Source organism: Rattus norvegicus, chromosome 3 (genome assembly GCF_036323735.1).
Source record: "Rattus norvegicus strain BN/NHsdMcwi chromosome 3, GRCr8, whole genome shotgun sequence".
Taxonomy (NCBI): Eukaryota; Metazoa; Chordata; class Mammalia; order Rodentia; family Muridae; genus Rattus; species Rattus norvegicus.
In genome coordinates, this window is record NC_086021.1 from 99,877,534 (window position 1) to 99,887,778 (window position 10,245).

General features: G+C 51.3%; 1 protein-coding gene across 3 annotated transcripts in view; it reads right to left on the reverse strand.

The window, feature by feature from the left end:
* Window positions 1-9,765, reverse strand: part of Cd82 (Cd82 molecule) — a 44,551-nt gene extending 34,786 nt beyond the window's left edge. Inside the window, exon 1 of one of the 3 annotated variants that reach the window (XM_006234598.3) lies at window positions 9,657-9,765. The gene's annotated coding sequence lies outside the window, so the exon portion shown is untranslated. Of the gene's footprint in view, window positions 1-9,055; window positions 9,212-9,415 lie in introns of those variants that run through there. The other 2 variants (XM_006234597.5, NM_031797.2) reach the window with 2 other exon arrangements.
* Window positions 9,766-10,245: the final 480 nt, after the last annotated feature.

Genomic DNA, 10,245 nt, shown 5'->3' on the forward strand with positions numbered 1-10,245 from the left:
AGTCTGGTGTCGTTCTGGAATCACTCTCCACTTTATTTACTAAGATGGTTTCTCTCTCCCCATTTCCAGCCAGTCTACCTGACAGCTCACCCGGGGGATCCTCTATCTCGGTCTCCATGTGCCGTGGTTACAGGCAGCTGCCATTCCTGCCTGGCTTTTACATGGGTCCTGGGAATCCTCACACTTACAGGGCCCATGTTTTATCCATGGAGCCATCTCCTCAGCCCATGAGATTGTTTTGCTTTGGTTTTTAAGTCTACACAATCATCCCCACCCCTTTTAGTGTTAGAATAATTACTGGGATCCTCTCCACACCTGAGTCCAGGCCGGGCTTACTCAATCTGAACACTGACTGAGTCCACGGAGGTTCAAATCCCCAGCTGGCCCTTGCCATTTCCAGCAGCCGTAGTGAGCAGCCTCCCTCCAGCTCAGGGCTGCCTGGCTCAGCCCTCATTTGCCACTGTCACCAGCTTACCAGCTCCTGGGTCATGAGGGTGGCGGCATTCCTCACTCGGCTCACCTGGAAGCCAAGGCTACATATTGCCAAAGTGCTACAGGCAGGCTGGGTATGACAGGCCGAGGCAGGAGGATCTCTGTGAGTTTGAGACTAGCCTTGTCTACATAGTGAGTCCCAGGACAGCCAGGGCTATGTAGAGAGACCCTGTCTCAAACAAACAAACAAACAAACAAACAAACAAACACCAACCAGTCGCCTGGCTACCATTTGGGGTCCCAGGGTCTGGAAGAATCCCATCGTGGTATAGGGACCTCCTAATAGTTCTCTGCTTACTTCTTACAATGCACACGAAGCAAAGAACAAGGCACCATGGTATACCATCTCCTGGTAAAAAAGAGGTCTCTACTCTGCCCATGATGATACAGCAGAGAAATGGGCCTGGGGATCTTTTGGACAGACTAAAGCAGAGCACATATCCTCCTTTTCCTGGCTAGTATACGTGTGCGTGTGTGTGCGCGCGCACACACACACACACACACACACACACACACACACACACACACAGGCCAGGGTTCAGAGAAGTAGACTGTCTGCATGACAGAGCATGACTCAAGGCCTACACCTACTCACTCACTCTGTGACTTCAAAGACATCCTCTTCAAATGAGTCTGCCGAGTTTCTCTGCGTTCCCTCTATAGTGAAGCCTTGGCCATCTCCCTGTAGGCACACTGATAATTCATCTCCTGAGACAGCCGGTGGGAGATTATTTGGCTCCCCACAGATGTGCAACTGCTAACTGTTGTTACTACCAACATGTGGTGACTATGTGTGCACCAAGTACTTACTACACACCAGGCACTGTTTTGAAGGGCCATGTATGCCTGTGTAGGAACACAAATCTTCTCGCCACTTGTTTCACTGTGGAGAGACCTCTATTGAGCACACACTTCTAGCCTTGCCCCCACCCCCACCCTTCTTCATTCCCTGCCCCAGCTCCAAGGGCTGCTTATCTGATGGGCTCCTCTAGGAGACACACTAGGTCTGCTAGGCCAGGCTTCACCTGGTGCAGAGCCAGTGCGCCTGCAGAAAGCTGCCATCCTGCTGTTGTCTGCAATACCACCTGGTCCTGCAGCGAGGCAAGATCTGGACAAGTGCCATCTGGGGTCAAACAAGTGACTCCAGCAATTCCATAACAGAAGTGTGCACGGCCCTTGCCCAGATCTGAAGTCAGTCCTGTCTTAGGTGTGCACGCCTGTTAAGCTTATTAGGCCCTCACTTGATGCCCTGGTGTAAGCTTTATTAGCCCCATCCCCATCCCACAGGTGAGCATGTTGAGGCTTACAGAGGCAGTTAAGCTGTCCTTGTCAGATGCTGGTGACAAGCTCTAGGAACAGCACCTAGTTGCTGGCTGGGTCACATCTATGCTACCTAAGACACTCTCCCATATCTGTTGTTGGTTGCCCAATCAGGCTGTGACCCAGGCACTCCCAGGGAGTCTCCTGGGCCTTGACAAGCTGATATGTACTTCAAACCAACACTCCACCCCTCCTCTGAAAGCACAGGATTGGTTTATAACCAAAAACCCAATGTTCCTCAAGTTTACATAATCCATTTTCTTCAAATATGTTTCTTTTGTAACTCTTGTTGTGTGAGTGTGTTCCCTTTTCAAATTAAATATCAAAATAATTTGGGCTTCTGGCATAAAGTTCAGAAAAATAAGGAAACTTTAAAAGACAAAAAATGTCTCTAATTTGCACATTTGATTATAGTAATGTACATATTTATTGGGGAGTTTGTTTGCCTTTATGTATATAAATGTACTGCGTGTGTGTCTGATGCTCGCAGAAGCCAGAAGAGGAAGTCAGAACCCCTTGGAACTGGAATTACAGGTAGGTGCAACCTACCATGTGGGTGCTGGGAACCAAGCCTAGGTCCTCTGTGAGAGGAGCGGGTGCTCTTAACTGCAGAGCCAGCTCTCTGATCCCTGATTGATGGTTTTCTTCTTGCTATTATTGCATCTGTCTATCTGTCCATCTGTCCGTCCATCTGTCCTTGTGCGTGTGCATGCATGTGCATGTGTGTTCGTGTGCGTGCGCGTGTGCATGCATGTGTGTGTGTGTCTGTGCATGCTGTGGCATACATGTGGAGGTCACAGGACAACTTTTGAGAGTTGGTGGCCTCCTTCCACCACGTAGTTCCTGGGGTTTGAACTCATGTCATCAAGCTTGGAAGTGAGCGTCCTTACAGGCTGAGCCACGTCTGGGTCGTCTTGCACACATTTCAGCAGGTGTTTATCTGCACTGGGCCTTGGCGAGGAGCCAGGGAGAACAGCCCGTACCATTCAGTGCCTGCAGAGCCCCTGGCAGCTGCTGGGCACTGACAATCTCCATCTTCCTCCTGGGCTGGCTGGATACAGGGTAGGTCCAGCACTCACATGTCCTCTCCCCAGGAAAAGCCCTCATCTGCCTGCCCATGGGGGCCTCCCATGTGCCTGGATGCCAAAAGGCACACACGGCAGCTGCAGGATGACAGTTACAGCTCTGCAGTCTGGGAAGGGCTGTAACGGGTCTGAGGTTTCACAACAGCACTGAAAGACAAGCTGAAGTAGGAGCCCGGATGCCTGGACTTGAGGTTCAGTGCAGCCTCAAGGCTCCAGCCTCCCAGGGACGAAAAGCCTGTTTCTTGTCAACAACAGCGGCCAGAAGCAGCGAGTATGTAGACAGCTCGTATGTAGATGCCCAGGACTGTCAGAAATCTTTTCACAATCATTAGCTCCTATGTCACTGTCAGACAGCACAGTGGTCCCTTGGTTCTTGGAAAGGACATCAAACCTGGGGATGGCCAGAGTCCCTTATGAACAATAGTGTAATGTTTGGACTATCTAAGTACTTCTGGTGTGCTTTGAGTCATCTCTAGTTGTCACTCTACGTCATTAGGAACTAATGACAGCTCCACAAAGCCTTTCCACATGACAGTTTTCCCCCAACCACACTGTGTCTATAGCTTACTGATTGCAGATGTTTCCACATCCTACTTGTGGGATGGCTAATCCTAGCTACCAATGGGACATGATCTAGGTCATCTAGGAGACCAGCCTCTGGGATTACCTGTGAAACATTAGCTAGACTAGGTTAATCGAGGAGAGAAAATGCACCCTGAGTAGGCAGCTCCAATCAATGGCCTGGGGTATCAGACTGTGCAAAAGGAGAAAGCTAGCTGAGCATAAGCAATCTTCTCTCTCTGTTTCCCAACTATAGATATAATGTGACCAACCACCTTAAGCCTCTGCCCTCACAGTGTCCCCTACCACAGCAGACTGTGTCCCTTCAAATTGTGAGCCAACACCCCCCCACACACACACATAACAAATACTCTGCTTATCAAGTATTCTGTCTCTGCAGTGAGACAATAATGGACACACTGTGGACAAGGAGAGCCAACTCTGTGGCTATCTCCTTCACAGGATCTGACACTGGCACTAGGGGGTACAGAAGCTTGCCCAACCATGCATTCAGTTGGCAAGCAGCAGCAGTGGCAAGCATCCTGGGGAAGTTGGATTCCACAGTCTCTGACCTTGCCTAAGATTCCTGAAATCCCCCAAGGGTTCTGGGAAGTTTCCAGAGCATATGCTGCCTAAAGTAAAGAAATCAGTTAGAAGTTCTCTCCCTGCCCCAGATTCCTCAAGAGTCCCATACCAGAGCTACGATCTAAACCTATGCCCAAATGTCCACCCTCCAGCACCCTGTTCAGAGATTGCAGGCCCAGAACTCAGAGCTGCTCCATTGTGGGACTCCTAGCTTAACAAGGAGAGTCCAGCTAGGGTCCAAAAGACACAGAAGCTACATCACAGGCCAAGAAGTTGGGAGGAGCATTTTCCAAATGTCCAGGTGGTCTGTGGATAATGCCTGGCCTAACCATCCTGGAGGGCATCTTTGCCTCGTCCTGGCCAAAGACCCACATATAGTAGCTGCCAGCTGCTTCCAGGAACATGGCTGCTGCTGAGTAAGGGTTCACTGAGGGATACAGAGGTCCCTCACCAGGCTGGGACTGTAGGAAGTCATTGTTTCCCTCTCTGTAGAGTAAAGGCCAGGCTTTATGGGGAAGCAGAAGCCCTGTGTGAAACCATAAAAGTCTAGGCAGCCTATTTACCTCCTTGTGCAGGTTCTAGGCCCCGCTTCCTCAACGTGTGGTCTCTCAAAGAAGTCACCAAGGATCTCACAGGGAGCTGAATCCAACTGAACCCCCCTCCCCCGCAAAAAAAAAAAAACTTTATTCAGTCAGCTGTCATTTTCTGAGTGTGCACTGTAGGCTAAGATACATAAAGGGACAAGGTAGTCCCTCCCGGGAGGTTTCTTTTTACCACAAACCAGCAGGACCAAAGGGAAGTTAAGTCATGGGGGGACCCAGGTAGAAGAGCCAAGAATCACCCAACAGTTAGAAATGACTGGTGTCATGGACATCTCATGCATGTATATCAGAGGGGCACAGGCGGCAAGGCAGAGGGCACACTGAGGGAATGTCCTTGGTAGAACTGTACAAACCAGTCAGATGCAGACCCTGACCATAGCTTTCAGCCATTGAGCATCTGCTCTATGACCAGTATGAAATGCTGTTTCCCATGCAAGTGTTTGTGGTGTCTTACACCATCCCACAAAGCCATAACCACCATTACCACCATTTTCCCAATTCATAAACTGAGTCTCAGAAACGGTTACAGAGCTAGGAAGTGAAAGTCTAGAGTGCAATGTTGGGCTGCATGCCATACATACTATGGGCTGGGCCATATGCCATACTATGTGCTCAAGCTCTATTGGGCAGACTGAAGGGACAGAATAGGAAAGAACACAATTACTCACACTAAGGGCATTGCTCGGCCCACTGCACTGAGTCCCATGTGTGCATACGCGTGTCACCTGAACACCAAGGAAACACTGGCTAACAGCAGAGCCAGGAAGGGACTCCTAGAGAGAAGAGGGAACTTATCTACGTTCACACAGTGACAAACGCCAGAGCTGGACTTTGTGACAAGATCAGAACGCAGGTCTCTGATCCTCTCAGCTGTTTCTGCGTGTCTGTCCTGTGTGTCTGTCATCAGCTGTAACAGGAAGTGCGCTGTGGTGCAGGGGAATCCCAGGAGTGAGTCAGGAGTAAGTCAACTGGACAATCCCAGCTGGACCCTGCGGGGCACTGGCTCCAGGATTGACTCCTCTCAGGAAGACAGCATCAGTAGCTGAGGGGAGGGGAGGAACACATCCAGACCACTGGGCCCTGTTTACCTTTGAGCTTTCCCTTCTGACTTCTCAGACCCAGGCTGGCTCTTTCCTGCTGAGATTAAACAAGTCACAACCCCATCTTGTACCACAGAAGGGTCCAGGCTGAGCAGCCTGGGTTCTACCCACCCTTCCTGCTAGCAGCCTTTTGCAGAGCCAAGTCCTGGCTGTTTGAAGCTACTGATTATATCATGACTACAACCCAGTTTCCCACACAGGAAGTGGGCATAAGAGTTTAGAGCAGAGGCCTAGGCTAAACTCTTGATGCAGGAGAACCAGCAGGCTTCAGATCCTCTAAATCCCAAACAATGCTCAGGGCTTAGGCTGCTGGGTCAGCTGCCACTGTCTTGAGATTCCCCCCACCCCCACCCCCATCGAATGTGTGAGGATCTGACATTGTTTGGCCCTCAAGGGAAAATGGGTAGGTCTCCAAAGTGAAGGGAGTTGCCAGCCAGTGGGAACTTCCACTTCTAAAATAAGGGGCTCTCCTGCATGTCAAACTTCAGAGTAGCCTCAGGGAACCAAAATATACCCCTTGTGGGAATCTTGTGCCCAAATGATCAGTCCTTCACTCCAGCCTTTTCTGGGCTGAACAGGGAAGCCTGGGTACTTTTCCTGCCCATCCTGATCAGATACTCACAGCTAATTGGCACAGTCTCCCTTGACTCTGCCCAGACCCCACCCCTTCATGGTGAACATAGGTCATTCTTGGAGGCCACCATCCTGTCACTCAACAGCATTCACCCTCCCTATGACTACCACCCACTTAGTGTGGTCACCTTCTGAGCCCTACTTGTGTTCCACTGGCAGGGCATAGCTGGATTCCACCACTTTTGGCTGTCTGTCATTCCTAACCTGTAGGAATGACACCAAAAGTCCCCTGGACTTCCTCTACCCCTGCATATCTTGCACACACAGTGTCAAGCTGTGCACCACTCCCCTGCCTTAAACCCTTCAAGGCTCCTCGATTCCCAAGACACAAGCCCAAGCTTTTCCCTCACAGAGCTCTTCTGGAGTTCATCCCTTCTACCATTTCTACTTTAATACTCTGAGAGCCTTAGCTAGACCAGTGGTTCTCAGCCTGCGGGCTGTGACCCCTTTACAGTCAAAGCGGCCCTTTCACAGAGGTTGCCCATGGTCACGGAAAACACAGTTATATTTACATTACAATTAACAATAGCAGAATTGCAGTTATGAAGTAGCAACAAAAATCATTTAATGGTTGAGGGTCACCATACAAGAGGGATTGTATTAAAAGTTCCCAGCCATTAGGAAGGTTGGGAACCACTGAGCTAGACCAGCAACCCAGCCATTTTTCAAGAGCTCCATGGACAAGCTGACCTTGCCTTTGAGCATCTCCCTCTGTCCAAAAATCCTTCCGGCCCACCTTTCTAGTCCTTAAGGCCCCAAAGGTCCCTCTCATCCTTTCCTCAAGTATCTTGTGTTACATCCCTGACTCAAGCTCCTTCCCAGATGCTGACTGAATGGTGTGGACCCATCATTGTGCCATTGCTTGACATTTCATGTCACAGAATGGGAGGGGTGATGGAAAGGTCCCACATACACTAGGCAAGTTAGTGCTGAATGTCTCCTCCTAAAGGTGCTCCCTTCTCACTGTAGCAAATTCTCATCTAATGCCACTGAAAAGCTGACATTCATGGAGCAGGCAGTGTGTGGGTCAAAGATTAATCAGGACTGGGGAGTCCAGGCAGAAAGTCCTGCTCAAGTCTAAACCCCATCCCTGCTGCTCACTGGTTCTCCAGAGTATCCTCAAAGATTCTGTGCTCCACCCTCACCTCCACACGCAGTCTTTTCTCCACATGGTCCAGCCTTCAGCCAGGCTTTCCAGAGTACTTTACGGCAGACTCTACAGCACGGTCTCACCTCTCCCCAAATTTCACATGTAGCACCTTCAATGCCTTCTGTGCCCAACCCTCATCACACTGAGTTTGCAGTGAAACAGCCCATACCAGCCTCACAGACACTAAAGCCTCACAGACTACTAGGACTTACCCTGAGCTAGCCCAGGCTGTGGGAGAGCCTCTCCAGGAGGGGGATGGGATCAGGGAGCCTCACACACCTCAGGATGAGGGTAATGCTAGGCCCACGTGAGGATGGACTCCTTAAGCAGGTTTTCTTGGGGGGGTTGTTTAAATTCAATACCCATCATCCCCAAGCAATGTTATGGACTCAGACCTTCTTTTGTCCAGGTAACATACTTTCTGACCCACAAAAGAACAAGATGACGTTGATGGCTGGTGTCAGTTTCCGACTCTGATGAGGTTAGGGATGGGACAGCTGCAGCTACCCGTCAGTCATCTAAACCAAGCCAAACCCCAAAGATGGGTTTATTTCCCAGAAGGAAGACAGCACCACCTGCCCACTGACATCATAGGAGACTTTAAGTAAGGCTTCTGGGCGCTCAGTGTCCTGTCAGGCATGGTACACACATTTTCACTTAATTCTTGCTACTACTGTTAGGCCACTGCTCCCCAAGTCACAGATGGGGAAACTAAGGTTTGAAGGGGAGTGGAATCCAATGAGGCTGAGTCTCAAAGCCTAAATCCTTGGCACAGCCAGGACCCAGGACACCACCACCCCCAATCAGAAGTGGAGCCCCTTCTGCATGAATGCCTATTCCCTGGCACAGCAAGGAGCTCTAGGGCTTGTCTAGATTCTGAGCAGGTTTGGAAGTTTCCCTTTCTTTTCTCCATGTACCCCAAAAGAGAGTTGCTTCTTCTGCTAACCCTCTAGGCGCCTCTTCCACCAGCTCACCTGGAAAAGTTTGGCTAAGTTTCCACTCCAAGTCCATCCAGTTCAGTGGTGTGCTCAGAAATTGAAAGGAGGGAAAGAATGGAAACCACCTTGCTTTGGTGTCCCTTCCAATAATCTAGGGCAACTTAAATCTTTCTCTCAGTGACATTTTACAAAAATCTCTGAGGTCTAGCTATGCAATCTGAAAGCGAGTGTCCTCACACACCACATTGCCTGTCACCTATTAGCCCTCACATTCCTGGCTTTTGTTGAGAAAGGTCACTCTCGGGTGATCGAAGCTCATCTCAATCAACTTCCTCCTTCTGGAACCGGAGGAGCTCTGGACTGGGGGCAGGGACAGGCCCAGAGTCACAGGGCTGGTGTGTGGCGCAGCCAGATCTAGGGAGTTCGGGACTGGAAGGTGAACGATCCTTCTCAGCTACTAACTGTTCTAATCTGTTACCTGTTGTCATGCGGGGCCCCACAGGCTCGGCGGAATAGGTCCTGCTCGGAAGTCGGGGCAAAGCTAAGTTTGCTTCCGATTATCCTGTCCCCTCCCCCAGGCTTCTCTTACCTGCTGCCTGGGTTCTGGCTACGCGCTTTTAAGTTGGCGTCTTCAGCTGCCGCCCCAACCCGTGTTTGACTGCGCAGCTTGGCTCTGTCCCTTTGCTCTCCCCGGCAACCCCCTCCCGAAGTCAGTCCAGAAGCTCAACGGCCTTGTCAGGCCACGCCACGCCCCCCGAGACCACGCCCTCGACACGCCCCCTACACTGCTTCTCTCCGGGCCCTGCGGGAGGTAGCACCAGACTCCGCCCATCACAGACTCCTCGTTCAAACGGCCACACCTCTTAGCACAACACTGGGCTGCCCTTTGCCAAGTCTCCAACTCTGCCTCCGGCCCTACAGCTTGGCTCCAAGAAGGACCCATACCGACCTACTCCATCCTAGCGGCGAGGCCAGGTTTGCGCCTTGCTCCTCCTGCTTTGGGCTTCCAGTGGATGAGGCCGGCCCGGGACCCTGATTTTCTGCCCTTCCAGTCTCTTACATCCTTGTCTAACTGTCTCACCCGCTGCGGTCTCCCTCTTCCTTTCTACTTCCCAATTAGGCCGCCGGCGGTCCTCCGAAGCCCTCCCGTTCACCCCTTTGCCTCCAGCACTTTCCCCAAAGGGGCTTACCCAACTGGGAGGCAACTCTCTGGCTCCGCCCCTCCCGTGGATTCTCGGCGCCGCCCCGATCCGCCGGTTCCCCTTAGCAACCTGGCTCAGGGCCGTAGTCCTGGGGCCCCGAAGCTGGCATTCTAGAACGGGCGTATCCTGGTGCAATCCGGGAATGGCGTGGGAGCGTTCGCGTTCCAAGACCAGGTCTCCATGTGGAGGCGGCTGGAGTCAAGCACTTTCTGAAAATACTAACAGCTACCAGTGGTTGAACTTTCGCTCGAAGACCGGCAGAAAGCCAAGAGCTGTGAAAGCCCCGATCTTTGAGTTCCTACCACTCATGGGCTACTTTCCTTGCGCCCATTTTACAGATGCACAGCCCAAGCTTTAGAAAGGGGAAGTCGTGGGCTAACAGCGGAGTCGTTCGTGAACCATTCCAATATCTCGACTCATATTTACGCTTGTCATAGCTTGTCTGGATTTTGGCCCTCGAAGAAGTGGCTCGGGTCAGCCAGCTGTGCTACAGCAGGCTGGTGTGGGTGTGGCAGGAGAGGGCTGAGGGCCGTGGTCGGCTTCTTCTTTGAGAAGGTGGGCTGCCAAAGATCTCCAG